We start from the raw sequence: 16,681 nt of genomic DNA, 5'->3' as shown, positions 1-16,681 counted from the left end.
AAATATCAAGACAAAATTGTCAAGGAACTGCATATTGTTTAAATGCCCTTAAACGTACGCTACATGTTGTCGAGTAATTCAAATGGCTGTTACAATGCTGATAAAAATGAGAGCTGAACATTAATTGGTCGACTGAGGATGCCCCTCCCCTATTGGAACGCAGACTAAAACATTACGCAATGGTCAGACACGCAGTACTTTATTTAATTTAGACAGCAAGAAGAATCGTTAATCGATATTACGTATCTCTTACAAGTTAATCGGACTAATTAATGAAAACACTTCGTAACCTAAGTTTGTTATAAGTATTCAAATGAAATTCAATTTGCTTTGCTTTGACTTGCTTTGCATTAAGTTATATTGATTCTCGAAGGTAATGTGTTTAATGTTTTTATTATAATTTTGGTTTTAGCATTCCTTTTAACAGGACTACAGTGCCGTTGTAAGCATTCTAGTTGATTTTTACTTTCTATGTTTCTTACGTTTATGCGTATATTTGTTAGCGTACTATTTATAATGAAATATAACACAATCTAATGTTTATGGTTCAATATAGTGTATGAAATGTTTATCGTTATACGCAAACATTGAAAATATAATGTCTTGTGGTGGAAACATTCTTTTTTTAAAGTTAGGCAGCACGCAGGGTAAAATTTAAGCAGTACACACAGTGCTCCAGCTAGCAATAAATAGAGGGGCGCTGCGCCACTCTAAAATTTGCCCACTTTAAAAGCGCCCCTCTATTTTTCTGTCAAATGCCCTTTTAATCTCTAAATTCCTGCTTTCAGGCCGTATAAATCGCCAGAAACATCGACATGAATACACAGATAACAGGCCCTACATGACTGCCTGGGGTGTATTAAGTCAACACATTGTGAACAAACAAGGCCATGGTTTGTTATCAGATCACGAATTAGCCTTTTGTTGCAGACGATAGTAGCATGCTGTGAAAGATTATCTCTGAGGTCACGCTTGGTTAGGCACAATCACACTCGAATGAAATCAAACTCAGCACTATTGATTTTTTTTTTAACTTCTGAATTCTCAGTCACAGTACGCAGGGTTACAAAAAACGCATAACACAAAGGGGACACACAGCAACCATAAGTACTGTCTAAATGAGGATACCATAATAAGTTTATAATCCAAGCGCTGAAGGCACTGAATTTGTTCGCTGTTGTATAATCTTAGACGCAACTCAGTTTTTAAAATTATGTTATCGCTTTTTATATCGCAAGTTTGAAATGACCACAACTCATTCAATTTCTAAAGAGTGTGTCTTAAAACACAGGTCGAGATGTGTGTGTTTTTTTGTCAAATCATTGATACCGCTAATCAGTGTGCACATGCTAATTTTATTTGACATGCAATAAGCCCCGTTTTCCCTGTACAGATTTCAATGATAAACTCTAGACTGGCAAACGTTGTCTTATAAGCTGTTAAATACTCACTATGTAGTGTACCAGTGAGAATAGGCAGATTCGTCGTCTGCTTAAATTTAATGGTGTTATCCACACAGGCAGTCACGGGTTACGGTTCCTACCGTAGCTAAGGCACACTGATTTGCAAAATTGCGTCTGCATTATTTATAAGCTAGCGCTCACAAATAAAAACGGTATAAAGTGCCATTTACATTACGACGCCGATAAATCTATCAATCTGCTCTGAAAGCGTGTTTAATATCAAAATAAATATAATTACACTTTAATCAACCATTGGAAATTTACGCCTTCAGATCATTTTTGATAGAAATGTCAAATTGTTCTATTCAATTTTAGATATTTACAATGTGGATATCAGCAAAAAATTTAACGCGTTTCACAACGGACTTCTATGAACGGACTAAGGGCGATTTCTGTTTCATGTTTGTTTTCATTTTTCGTTTAACGCCAAAGCGTTAACGTTCTCGACACACGATGACGTTATTTCGATACTAACGAAATATTTTATGTTTTCCGGGAGTTAACAGAGCAATATCAGTGAATTAAAACTGATCATTCCCTGTTTCGAACATTGATTATTAACAGTGAAAATTATTGAAGATTTTCACTGATTTTATTGTGAAATTAAGTTTTTTATGCCATGAAATCACTATTTAAGCGTAATTCTCCAGTTTAAATAATAAAAACATCGTATGTAAGCTTTAATTAAGAAAATATTTGTTTCATTCGTTGGAAAGTCGATTTTAATTCACTCGTGATAATAGAAAAAAATATTTTCTATGATCACTCGTGAATTAAAATCGATATTCCACCAAATCCAACAAATATCCTCTTTTTATTTTTATGCTTTCCAGTAGTTTATAGAGAAATGTCAGTGAATTTAACTTAAAATGAACTGTTTCAAAAAGTAAAAATTAGCAGTGAATGTAAAAAAGAATGTAAACAATAATGCAAAAAAGATCACTGGCTCATGAAAATTTACGAGTTACGTTTTTAAATTTTTTGCTGAACGTAGTGGTTTCATTGGGAATTAAAATACAGGTAATGTGGACAGGTTACCGAATACGAATGCTGCGTTTGCGTAAATATAAAAAAAAATGTTATTGGTGATCGATAAAGCTGAGTGCTGTTGGCCTTGATAACAGGACGCAAATTCGCCATTTTAACGTATTCAATCATCATTTATTGAAGTTACCGGACAGTACTTATCTAATGTGCCAGCTGAAAAACCCATGAGCAGCAACCGATTCAAGTAATATAATGAACTGTATTCAATTTGTTATTTATTCAATACATATTGTTCTGAGATTTCCTGGGATTGTTTTTTGTTTGGGGGGGGGGGTCTATAAAAACAATGTGGTTGATAAAATACATCTCACATTTTGTAAATACATATTAGGTGTACGCCAACAGACATGAAATGCAGCCGTCTTAGGCGAACTAGGACGTTTTCCATTATCTATTATATGTAAAGAGAGGTCCCTTAAATTCTGGTGCAAAATTATTAAATCACCAAACTCACTTATACGATCTATGTACGATAAGAATATCGTTTATTTACACTAATGTACAACTATGCTGGACAAAAGCTATCTAAGACCTTATTATCAAAGACCTTATTGACAATTTAGGCTTTAGTTATTTATTGCATGAACATGTTAACATAACAGACCATTATCTAAAACTTAATCAACGTCTTCGAGATCATTATGTCCAGTCATGGAATGATATGATACGCAAAGTAAATTATATTATTATGTCAAATATAAAAAGGATTATACATTTGAAAAATATATGAAATGTGTTGATCATGATGGCTTTAGAAAAGCTCTAACAAGATTTAGACTAAGCGCTCATTCTACAGAAATTAAAACTGGTAGATACAATAACATTGCTAGAGAAAACAGGAAATGCTAACTGTGTAACAGTAACATGGTTGAAACAGGATACCACTTCTTATGTATATGTACGCTTTATCAAGATTAAAGAATTAAGTATAAAGTTAACCAATCGTTTTGTACTGTCAACAAGTTCATATCTATGATGTCCAGCTCTAACTCTAGGCAATTAAGAAATATTTCCAAATTTATTTACAATGCTATGTTAAAAAGAAATGATTAAATACCTTGCAAGCTAGCTACTCTGTTGATTCTCGTTAACGTTAAAAATCCAATTATGTATTCACGTATTCATTTAATTATCCATTTATGTGAAATGCTTTAGTATTTAGTATTTTAGTAGTTTATCATTTCATTTGTGTGTTCATGTTTATGTATATTTGTTTAGCATGTGGCCAAGGCATATATTTGCTGATTTTGCCAATAAACTGAAACTGAAAACAAGCTGTTTCTCGTGTTAGGTCATTCGTTTGATGGCTAGTGAACTCTATGATGCCCATCAATGTTTTGTTCCCATCCAAAAAATCAGTTCGTCTGGCCTTGCAATTCATTTGGCTTTTGGTATGATTGTGTGTAGAAAGAAACACAGTTCTTTTTAAACACTTAATGTCCTGGTGTGCTGGTTGTTCAGTCATATTGATAAGTGAGTGAAAATAAACTATTTCGTCTATTGAACGTACAATCATAAGTTTATTAAAGGGGCCTTTTCACAGATTTTGGCATAATTTGAAGTTTGTCATTAAATGCTTTATATTGATAAATGTAAACATTGGATCTTAAAAGCTCCAGTAAAAAATCAAGAATAAAATTTAATGGAAGGTTATCTCCCTTGTGTGAGCAAGTGTTTTTTTTCTTTGGACTTGAAAATATAAAAATGCAATAGGATTTATTATTCTTAGTGTTGGAAAGTTGGTGATAATAAATGAGTGACATTGTTTAATGGATACAGGATGGTTACACACAAGGTATGAACATAAACAACTTGTAATAAATGAAGAAAACAGAGCCTTGTTTAAAATTTTGAAAAATTGTTTATATACTATTCAAAAAAGATATGGCAACACAGTCAACTCAGTCAATTGAGCCAGGAGAAATTGACTTAGAAAAGTCAGAAGTATAGTAACCAAGATTGCGATAGTCAAGACAAAACCAAACGCAAATACATAAGCAGTGTTAGCGAACATGAACTTAGTATAAGCGAATCAAAAGCTGAAAGCAAAAAGCAAGCAAAGAAAAAGGCAAAACACGAAAAACAGAAAGCTGAAGGAACCAAAGATACAGAAAACATGAGCATTGTTGATATCTCAAAACAATTGAGAGAAATAAATGTCAAGCTGTCCAAAGTGATGCTAAAAGATGACAGCTCTCTAGAAAATATGATAGAAACAATTGTAGGAAAAATGAAAAATAGCCTCCTTCACAGAATCGAACTGCTTGAACATAAACTTTTCGAAAAAGAAACAGAAAATGATAATCTTAAGAAGGATATAGATAATTTGCAGAAAGAACTTGTTTTTGAAAAGGAAGAAAAGAAACAGATCCTGTTGGAGTTAACAAAAGAAAAAGAGTCAAACAAAGAAAATCTCAATGACCTTGAACAATACAGTCGAATTAACAATGTATTTTTTCATGGCCTTCCTGATAGAGATAAAGCAGAAACACCAGACGTAACCATTAAATTAGTAGTAGAAACCATCAAAAAGCACACTGGAATTGAACTTGGTGAATCTGAAATCGATTACGGGCATAGGCTTGGAAGATTTGAAAATGGCAAAAGCAGACCAGCTGTTATAAAATTCATTTCTAGATCTAAGAAAATACAAATTCTTAAAATGAGCAAGCAACTCAAACAAGTTAAAATTTATGCAAGCGAACACCTAACACAGTTGAACCAAACAGTTTTCAACTCAATCCGCTTGAAGAAAAAAGACACTGTAGAATCAGTATGGAGTAGAAGCGGAAAACTTTTCTACAAAAACCGGAACGGAATCATCCACAGGGTCCTTTATAAGGAGTTCAATTATTGGCTTAGTCTACCATGGTCATAGACATAACATTTACAAACGTTTCTACTTTGGGAAGTATACTATCATTAACTGCTGTCCATTATCAAGGTGCAATGAAGACGAAGGATTAGTGGTTATTCAAGGGATTAGTGGCTATTCAGACACACCATGACAATAAAATGCACAATACAATACAGTGTATTTACAATTTACGTAAGCATGTGTACACAATGCAAAGCAAGCAAATTAAATGCATGTTATATATCGGTGCATATGTTTGACAACCTTCTTAAAATTTAACACACCATTGATTTTGTTACATCTATGCACCATGTATTATCTATATATATGTACTATTATAAACAAGGTGTACCTAAAGAGTATTAAATTTTTTGACCAAATGTATTGTAAATAAATACGTATATACATTTTTGTAATGCAGTCAAATACTCAAAAACGATGTACATGTATTTATCTCTTGCCCTTTTAGATTTCGAAGGTAAGAGATAAATCCAATAAATCATGTGTTACCACTATCCTTGACAGGAGTCCTTAAATAATATAAGGACAACTACTGTGTTTAAACTGTTAAAAACATTAACAGTACATGCAAAGACGCACACTGGACAAATAAATCATTAAATCTAAAATGAAAGGGAAGCAAATATGTGTCACTCTATTTACATTGCTGTTATCATAATAGAGTTTTTTTCTCTAACACGTGATATTAAATCGAAAAGATGAACCGATTAAACTCTTTTTACTCTGATATCAAGTGACATTGCTGGTAAACTGAATAATTGCAAACGAATTCATATAATTCGGCTTCTTTTTGGAAGGCTATTGATCGCTCTGTATAATCACATACTTAGATATGCCTTACGAGTTAAATAAGCAATTTTTATCAACCTTCAAAAAAAAAAACAGCTAAAAAAAAACTGTTGTTGACAATACCGTAAATAATGAACATAAATTACAACACATATGAATTATTATTAATGTATAAAAGCATACTATGTTAGACAGTTACACATATGAATGCATATGGTTGTAAAAAAATTATATAATTATTATACAAAAAGCAAAATTGTAATTAATTGATAGATCAGCTCTGTAAACTATTTTTAAGTGTTTAATTCGGTTGATTGCTATGGGAATTTAATTGTTATTTATTGCAATTAATGTCATTTCTATTGTTCGTGTGCAAAGTAGGAAATGTGTAAGCATTACTGTATATGTTGTATCATACTAACAGCAGCTCATACAAAATGCATGTACAATTTGGCGTTTATGCCTATGTCTATACAGGTTCGGTTTTTGCCTTTTTATACTATTCAACACTTTTGGAAATCGCCTAGTTAAATTATAAAATATATTTAACTTGCAAGCAAGACAGAGCAGTTATATTCATATCAAATGTAATTATATACTTATCTTAGGAAAATCAAATATACATTTAATTCTACTGCTACATTTGTAATGAGCATATGTCTACATGTGTAAGCATTACTGTATATGTTGTATCATACTAACAGAAGCTCATACAAAATGCATGTAAAATTTGGCGTTTATGCCTGAGTCTATACATGTACGGTATTTGCTTTTTTATACTATTTAACACTTTTTAAAATCGCCTATTTAAATTACAAAGTATATTTAACTAGCAAGCAAGACAGAACAGTTATATTCATATTAAATGTTATTATATACTTATCTTAGGAACATCAAATATACATTTAATTCTACTGCTACATTTGTAATGAGCATATGTCTACATATCTCTATGTCTATATATGTACGGTATTTGCAGTTAAATACTTTTTAACGCTTTTGGACATCACCTTATTAAATGATATAGTATATCTTGAATAGCAAGCAAGACAGAGCAGTTATACTGATATTAAATACTGTTTTATAGTTATCTTAAGAAAACAAAATATACAATGTTGCTGCCATATTTGTATGGGCAGACGAATCTAATCCAAAAAATTGTTTTAAGTACGCAACCTCTCTTTTTAAGAATACCCACCTTGAACAAACAAAAAACAAAAAAGTCAACAATGTAATCATGTAACTATTGTAAACTATATACATATCATATATACCTGTGCAAGTATTGTTTAATTGCCTTTTTGTATAGCTTTTAGTTTGTGTTGTTGTTGGGTTTTTTTCTTTGTAAATTTGATTGCACATATCTTTATTTACGATATACACTTATTATTTACCATCACTCGAACTCACCTTTCTGTATCTACCTGAAATAAGACTACCTTTCCAACAATTTTCTAACAATTTTCTAACATCTATAAAGCAGGAGCTATGTGTTTATCTCCCTTTTTGTTTTTTTCTTCTCACTTTTGTGATATTTCTTTTTACTTCTTCATTTCTATGGAAATTTCAGTTTTTTGAATCCCTAATTTTTGTTTTCTATTTTTTCTTTGTATGTATACACATCTTATGTCTTAAAATAGAAACCAACTGGACACACAACTTATCATGTACATCTCCATACACCTCTTTAAATGATTAAATTATGTACTTTAAATGCAAAAGGGCTAAACAATAAAGACAAACGCATAAAAATCTTCAAATGGTTAGACGAAAAAAATTATAGTATATGCCTATTACAAGAAAGTCACTTGACACATACTTAAACACAAAACTTAAAAGATGAATGGGACGGAGACATATATCTCAGTGGACAATATACTAATAAACAAGGCATTGCCTTTCTGATAAAAAATAATAAAGGGATCACAGTCGATAATTTTAACGAAATAATAATTGGCAGACAAGCAAGTATAGATATCAAAATACACGAAACACAAATAACATTAATCAACGTCTACGGCCCTAACATAGACGATTCCACTTTTTACGAAACATTACAATCCTTTATAATTAATAACCAAGATAAAAATATTATAATCGGTGGTGATTTTAATACTGTCCTGAACCCATCAATAGATAAAAAGAATGGAAACCTTTATACTCATACTAAAAATAGAAACATTTTAAATAACATAATTGAAAACTACAATATGATAGATATCTGGCGTACAGTATACCCAAACGAAAGCAAATTCACCTGGCACTCAAACACAAAACCAACAATATTTTGTAGATTAGACTATTTTTTAATATCTGAATCTCTTTGCAACATTATTGACACATGTAACATAAAACCAGGATTTATGACTGACCACTCTCTAGTTGAACTTAAACTGCACAATATACAACCTGAAAGAGGCCCAGGATACTTTAAAATTAACAACAGCATCTTATTAGATACACAATATCAAACACAAATAAAACAAGAAATATTAAATACAGCTGAAAATAATAAAGATGCAAACCCAAACACCTTATGGGAAGTAATTAAAGGAAATATACGTAACACAACAATTAGATACACATCATTTAAACAAAAAGAAACACACAAACTTGAAACTGAAACCATCAAAACCATTGAAACACTTGAAAAACAATTGCTTCAAACAAACACAAATGATACCACCGACATTGAAAATGAAATAACATTAAAAAAACAAATATTAGATGGAATCTATCATACACATCTCAATGGAATAATACTAAGAGCGCGTGCACAGCATGTTGAACACAATGAAAAAAATACAAAATATTTCGCAAACATTGAAAAACGTAGAAGTGAACAAAAAACTGTACACAAATTAGTAGTCAATGGCAAAGATATAACAAACAGAACTCAAATACTAGAAGAACAACGATTATTTTTCGAAACCCTCTATAAACGAAAAAATGTTGAAAATAACACTCTTTTTAAAAATACACATCACGCTTTAAACCAGGAGGAAAAACAACTGTGCGACGGATTGCTTAATGAATATGAATGTGGATTAGCCCTAAAAGAAATGCAAAATAACAAAAGCCCAGGATCTGATGGCATCACAATCGAATTTTATAAAATATTCTGGAATGATATAAAAACACATCTAATCAATTCACTTAACTATTCATTTAACAACGAAAACTTAACTACGCTACAAAAACAAGGTATTATATCACTTATTCCAAAACCGGGAAAAAACTTAGAATCCTTATCAAACTGGCGCCCGATAAGTTTACTAAACAATGATTATAAAATTGCAACTAAAAGTATAGCAAACAGAATAAAAAAAATATTACCATCAATCATTTCAAAATCTCAATCTGGTTTCATAAAAGGACGTTACATTGGTGAAAACGTTCGTCTAATCCAAGAATGCATAAACTATTTCAACAATTCAAATACTCCTGGTCTAATATTCTTTGCAGACTTTGAAAAGGCATTCGATTCACTTGATCACTCATTTATGTTCTCTTGCTTAGAAAATATGAACTTTGGTGAAAGTCTCATTCAATGGGTCAAACTATTCTATACCGATATTAACAGTATAATCATTAACAACGGCTTCTTTTCAAACAGTTTTAATATCGAACGAGGGGTTCGACAAGGATGTCCACTCTCATCATCGCTATTTATTATTTGCATCGAGTACCTATCACATCACATCCAATCAAATAAACACATAAAAGGCATATCACTAGAACCTGACGAAGAAATCAAACAATCTCTATTTGCTGACGATGCAACTTATTTTTTAAATAACAATTACGATTCTTTCCATAACCTAATAGAGTCGCTAACCCTTTACGGAATGACATCGGGTCTTAAACTAAACAAAAGTAAATGTACTGTGCTACGAGTAGGTAAATTAAAACAAAGTAATGTTCAATATAAAAAAGAAATGAAATTTAATTGGACATCCGATGAAGCCACAACGTTAGGAATTACATTCACAAATAATGAAAAGGATACAGTTCTTAAAAACATACTACCTAAATTACAGAATTTTAAAAACTGCTTAAAATCATGGCATCATCGTAAACTTACACTAATCGGAAAAAACACAGTATTGAAAACGTTTGCACTTCCTAAATTAATATATGTATTAACAGTTCTCCCAAATCCACCAAATGATGTTATTAACGATATAAAATCAGCAATATTTAATTTCATATGGGACGGTAAGCCTGATAAAATAAAAAGAACTCAGTTAATTCAATCTGTAGAAAATGGAGGTATCCAATTAACGAACATTGACTCATTCTTAAATGCAATCAAATGCAGCTGGGTTAAACGATACCTAGATAATACCAATACGAGTAAATGGAAATTATTCTACCGGAAAATCCTAAAAAAATATGGTGACTCCTTACTCTTTGAATGTAACATCAGCAATACTATCTTACATGAAATTGCAAACGAAACATATTTCTGTCTGATGTTCTATCAGCGTGGAGTGATGTCACTCATAACTTAGAAACCCAAACCAGCAGTAAAACAATTTTATGGAACAATAAAGAAATAACTTCAAACAATAAGACGTTTTTCTATAAAGACTGGTTTGAACGAAGCATTAAATATGTCGACCAATTATATGACTACAGAATTAAGGATTTCTACTCTTTTGATAATATATGCTACATATATGGAATACCTTCAAATAATTTTCTGAAATACTACACACTAATCAAAAGAATACCCATACATATAAAATCTGAAATCAATACAAATAATACACCATGTACTCAAACAACATTTGTAGAAAACATACTTGGAAGAAAAAACCAAAAAAATAAAATATTTTACACACTACAAATTAAAAACCCTACAGAAAACTCCAAAATCCAAAATAAATGGCAAGTCCTTTTTGGAGAAAATGAACTTAATTGGAAACACATATTTACCATGCCATATAAAGCAACTATTGAAAGCACACTGAGAAATTTTCAATACAAATACATCCATAGAATTATAGCTACAAATAAATATCTCTTTAAATGCAAATTATCTAACTCAAATCTGTGTGACTTCTGCAGTGAAAACATTGAAACTATAGAACATCTTTTTTGGGAGTGCAAACACATCCAGCCTATTTGGAATCAATTAATATCTTTTCTTGAACAACATCAACTAAACGTTAAACTATCTTTCTTAAATGTAAGTTTCGGAATTAACTCATTGAAAACAATAGACTGTAATAATATTGTGAATTTTATGGTTATATTGATGAAATATTTTATCTTAAACATGAAGTACAAAAAACAAGTACCAAATTTTAATTGTTTTGTCCACAGTCTTAAACTAAAAATCCAGATTGAGAAAGAAATAGCCCTCAGTAAAGACACATTACAAATCTTTGAACAAAAATGGAATCGGATTAAATTCTCATAATGTTTTGTCCACTTATATATATTTCACTCTAATGTTAGTTTATCTCTCTAAAATAGTTTTGTTTATTTATTTTTTTATTTTTTTTATTTTTATTTTTCAATCTGACAAGATCATTGTGAATACACAACAGAACACACAAGTCCAGTATGCTTTCTCCCGACTTTATACAACTCATCATTTTTCATAACTATTCCTCTGTTGTTCTTTTCTTTTCTCTCATTTTTTTAAATATATTAGCATATCTTGTATAACATGTCTGAACTTTATTGCTTTGTACAATCACTATGTTGTATGATCATATACATGTTTACATTGTATGTATGATATTGAATAATAAAAAAAAAAAGAAGTGAAAAAAAAAAAAAAAAAAAAAGGGAAAAAAAGTAGCCGGTACCAAGGCTCGAACCAGTGACCCCCAGAGTCCTGGAGTTAGTCTGAAGTAAAAACGCATTAGCCCTCTCGACTATTCCGCCGGGTAAACACAGTTTAAGTATTTTATACCATATATAAGCAATCTTCGTAGTTTCGTAAATTTAAAGGACAACAACAGAACTCTCCAAATTATTCAATCGTTTCGCGTTGCAACGCTTTATAATTTCTAGGTTTTCAAATCGTCAAAAGATATATATATATAATGGCTATATTGGACTAATTTGCGAATCTGAAACAACTTTTTTCAATTTTGTCAATTTACCAAACCGTGTATTAATTTTACAACTGTTTTTACAAGATAAACAACTTTGACAGACCATGTTTCTATATTTAATGTACTCTCAGTACCTCCGGTTTTATATTGCAGCAGCAACTATGACCCTCGTTTATTGCCGTAAATAATTATTTTCTCTGACATTCACTACACCAGTACATTTCCCAGAACACTAGATCCGCATTATAATATCGCCGAAATTAAACTGGTAATTCGTTTAAAAACGCAATTTATTATTGCCGTATTATTAATGGATCACTTTGTTTGCACAACTCGTGTGTTACTACTAAATTACGTACATTTACTCAACACATGATACGTCAAGTTATGCGAAAAGCTTCTCATTTTTTATTGATGGTATTTTTAATTCGTCCTTTATTGGCGTGTAAATGCAAATACATAACAATAGATCAAATAGCACTGAGTCCATTTGAAAATCGCGCATACACTATAAACACCTTATATTGCAAAACATTGTAAGATTTGATGTTATAAATTTTTGATGTGTGACACGTATGTTTCTGTTTCACGTATGTAATTGTTTTGTATTTTACAACCAATCGTTATAATGGCGTTGGATCTATTCAATTAGAAATCTAGATAATTAAATGTGGCCTGTTCTTTCTAGGTGAAAGCAGTAAGTTAAGAACCATGTACCTAAATACAAACAAAGTGACTGTTTACGATTTATTTTCACGTCAATAAATTAAGAATATTATTATTTTAATAAATATGAACGTGTGTAAAAACATTGTATTTTTTTTTTCTACAGTGCACCAGTAAATACTACTTAAGCATAATTAAACGATGCTATTATTAATTTCGGTTACTGTGGGACAGAATGAAACACTAACATTAATGAAATTATTTGTTTACACAGACGTATTGCAGGCTTGTTTTCTGAAAATAACTCGTAATATGATAGTGTCGAGATAAAAAGATAAATAGAAGTTGCATCTCTACTGCTGCCTAAAAATTAATTACGGAAAAACGGACAAATATGTTTATTTGTGCTAACCGTTACTGTATTTGAAATTTATAGGGAGTACAGCATTCAATGGAAATTTTAATAATAAGAACCCGTTAAACAAAATTTAAATATCTGTCTATTGTGACCAAAATCAATCGTTTATCAGAAATGAAAAAAACATAATTGTTTCAATTTATTCGCGTAAGAATAAATTGTCTAATTAAACGCAAAATATATTTTTATCGAGAAACACCCAAACCAGACCCCTTCTTTCTGGAATGGCACCCAGTCAACTGAAATACTTAGACTCGTCCACTACCTTTTAACTCAGCGCTCGCCCAGAATGTACACATTTCCACATTTCCACACCCTCCTTCCCACCAAATAACTCACTATAACGCGATGCTTGTATGACTTGCTATATTCCATTGTTGTCGTGTTCTGCAACATATCTTACATTGTCTTCGCTGGGACTTCACAGCTTTCGGAATACCGTCAGTCTGTCAAATGGTCTACAAAGTTCAGCCGCTTTCGTCAGGATCCTGCTGATTTGTTTATACCACTGTTTGAGAACACATTATTTGTTTCTTGGCATTGTTTCGATTAAAGCGCTTGTCGCGGGGCTAACCATGTGCTGAAATTTTCCGCCGGACATAGTTTTGATGGGCACACTTATTAAGTTCATTGACAGAAACATTAAAATTAAAAACTGATACAAATGTAAATCGTATCGTTATTTGACAATCTTGACTAAAGAATGGAGTCAAAAAAATGGAATGAAATAACAATGTGAGCAGATATTATATTATTAAATTATATACTGCCTGTCGTATTTGCATAAATTGCATAAATCCTGAGAAAATTAACTTTTAAATCTACCTTCGTTAAAAGTCATTGCAAAATTGGTAATGACTGCAATCCTGATTCAAGTAATGCCGTTCTTAGTTACATTTATTTCTTTTTTTGTAAATCTTCTAGTGTAATGGCCTGTTATAGTTGGTTTTCAGCACAATTATCTCATTTTTCTTGAAGTTATCACTGGAATTACGTAGGTGAGACAAACGTTTCCATGCTGCCTCGAATAGAGTCAGACACTCAAACTTCCACTACACATGGTCAACCTGTTTTTATAATTAAGGCACTGAATTACATACAGAAAATTGTAATTTCAAACACTACACTGGATACATTATATATGGTAGGTTTGTGTTGAGGTGTGGGTCGTTTTTCAGTCGTGGGTATAGAGATCGCGTGAAATCACTTGATAATATGTTCTCACATATTGCAGTTCGTTCCGGTTAAAAGTTTTAACAAATTCAACATCGTTTTTTTTAAATCAAATTTGAGGCAAATATGGGTAGATATTGTAATTCAACATATCTCTATGCGTTAAGGGGCCGTCCAACAGAATTTGGCATGTATTGAAGCATGTAATTAAATGCTTTATATTGATAAATTTAAACAGTTTACCTAAAAATCTCCAGTAAAAAACAAGAATACAATGTACAAAAAGGAAAAAAAAGTAACCCTCAACAGGGCTCTAACCACTGACCCCTGGAGTCCTGGAGTAAAGAGTCTACCGCCTAGACCACTCGACCATCCATGTTAATGCATGTATTTTTTACCAAATAAGCAATCCTCGTAGTTTCCCAAAATATAACGACAACAACAGAACTTTCCAAATTATTCAATCGTTTCGAGTCGCACGACGCCTTATATTTTTTAGGTTTTCAAATCGTCAAAAGATGCATATAATGGATATCTAAGAGCTTGATAAATGGTCAGTATTACTATTTCCTAAAAAATATCATAACAGAAACGAAAATTTGCGAATCTGAAACAACTTTTTTTAATTTTGTCAATTTACCAATCTGTTGGACGGCCCCTTTATTATAAAATACAACATTCTTTCCTCCTTTATGCATTGTTCATTATTAGTGCTTCTTAGTAACAAAAACTCGTTTATTTATTAGTATTGTCCTGGATACATTGTCTGTTGACATTGTTTCATAAGAAATTCACCTCCCCTTCGATGCAAGTTTTAAAGGGACAGTCAACCACGAAAGACGAAAAAAGAAAAGTTCTAAAATACCGTATTTTATACAATTATTAGTTTAGATTGATTAAAATATCACGACTGGTATATTACATTACTTGAAAAAGTTCATATTTTTATTATATTCGGTAATTAAATTTCGTGATGTTAAATCGAAAGTACATCTCAAAAATAGGTGACATAACGATATACACACTGTAAATAACGCAAGTATATATATATATATACAACTGGCTACGCATGCAAAATTTGCTTTCCTATGTTAACTACGTGACGATGATGATCAATCTACTTGCGTTGTTAATAGTAAACTGGTAGTTACCTGGTACACATACCCAGTAAAATTGTATTACCGAATATATATATACCAGTCGTGATATTTGAATCAATATAAACTCATAATTGTAAAAACATAAGGTATTTTAGAACTTTTCTTTTTTCGTCATTCGTGGCTGGCGGTCCCCTTAAGCAGTGTCGGTAACATTGATATTTAGTGTTGCACTTGAAGTATTGCAGAATTTCTCTAAAGATACCAATTTAGGTGGAAACGTGGCGCAACTAGCGAACATACTGTTCTGTTGAACAAAATAGTATTATAACATCAATAGCCATATCAGTAAGAAAGGGATTAGCGTTTTTTTTTGTGTTAAAATTCGCTTTATGACTCGACTTAACTCGCTGCGAATCCCGAGCGTATATTTAAACGAAATAAATTGTAGTAACTTTCCTGCTGACATTGCTGAAAAGTGAGCGGCCTTTATAAAATTAATACAAGTAAAAAAGTATATAAAGGTTACATTACACTAAATCATTGTGTATCCCTCCGTGGTCCATTCGAAAGTAGTGCCTATTTCTAAAGAGTTCCTCTTCTCTTCTTGAATATAAGCCATTTAACAATGTGAGACATGTCTTTTGTGGTTATTTGTAACATCCTGTATGTGTCTGGAGTACTTTGATGCCTTGGATTGGAAGCTAACTTATAAGATGAACTTTTGAGGGTGTGTTTTCTATTGTGTGGGGCTTTTGTCGAAATTAGGATTCCGAAACACGTTTTTTTACGTTGGGTTCATTCGACAGCGATTTACTTTCTTAGAAGTTGCGAGACGGTATGTTTTTGATTGCAATTATTGGAAGATGACAGATCCATCTTTAAAATGATACCAGGCTCGGAAAAATTGATACGTCGGAAAGGCAAGAAAAATGCTGTGAAAGTTGTCAGTTTTATAATGGGACCCTATGGGAATCGGAATTAGTGTAATATAACCTTTAAAAAGCGCATTTACTGCAATGTCAAGGTCACATGGATTCGTCTGCAAGCGAGACAAGTAGAAAATGAATTTTAAT

Source organism: Dreissena polymorpha, chromosome 2 (assembly GCF_020536995.1).
Source record: "Dreissena polymorpha isolate Duluth1 chromosome 2, UMN_Dpol_1.0, whole genome shotgun sequence".
Lineage (NCBI taxonomy): Eukaryota > Metazoa > Mollusca > Bivalvia > Myida > Dreissenidae > Dreissena > Dreissena polymorpha.
The sequence above is the reverse complement of the archived record's forward strand: the minus strand, read 5'-3'. Positions refer to the sequence as shown.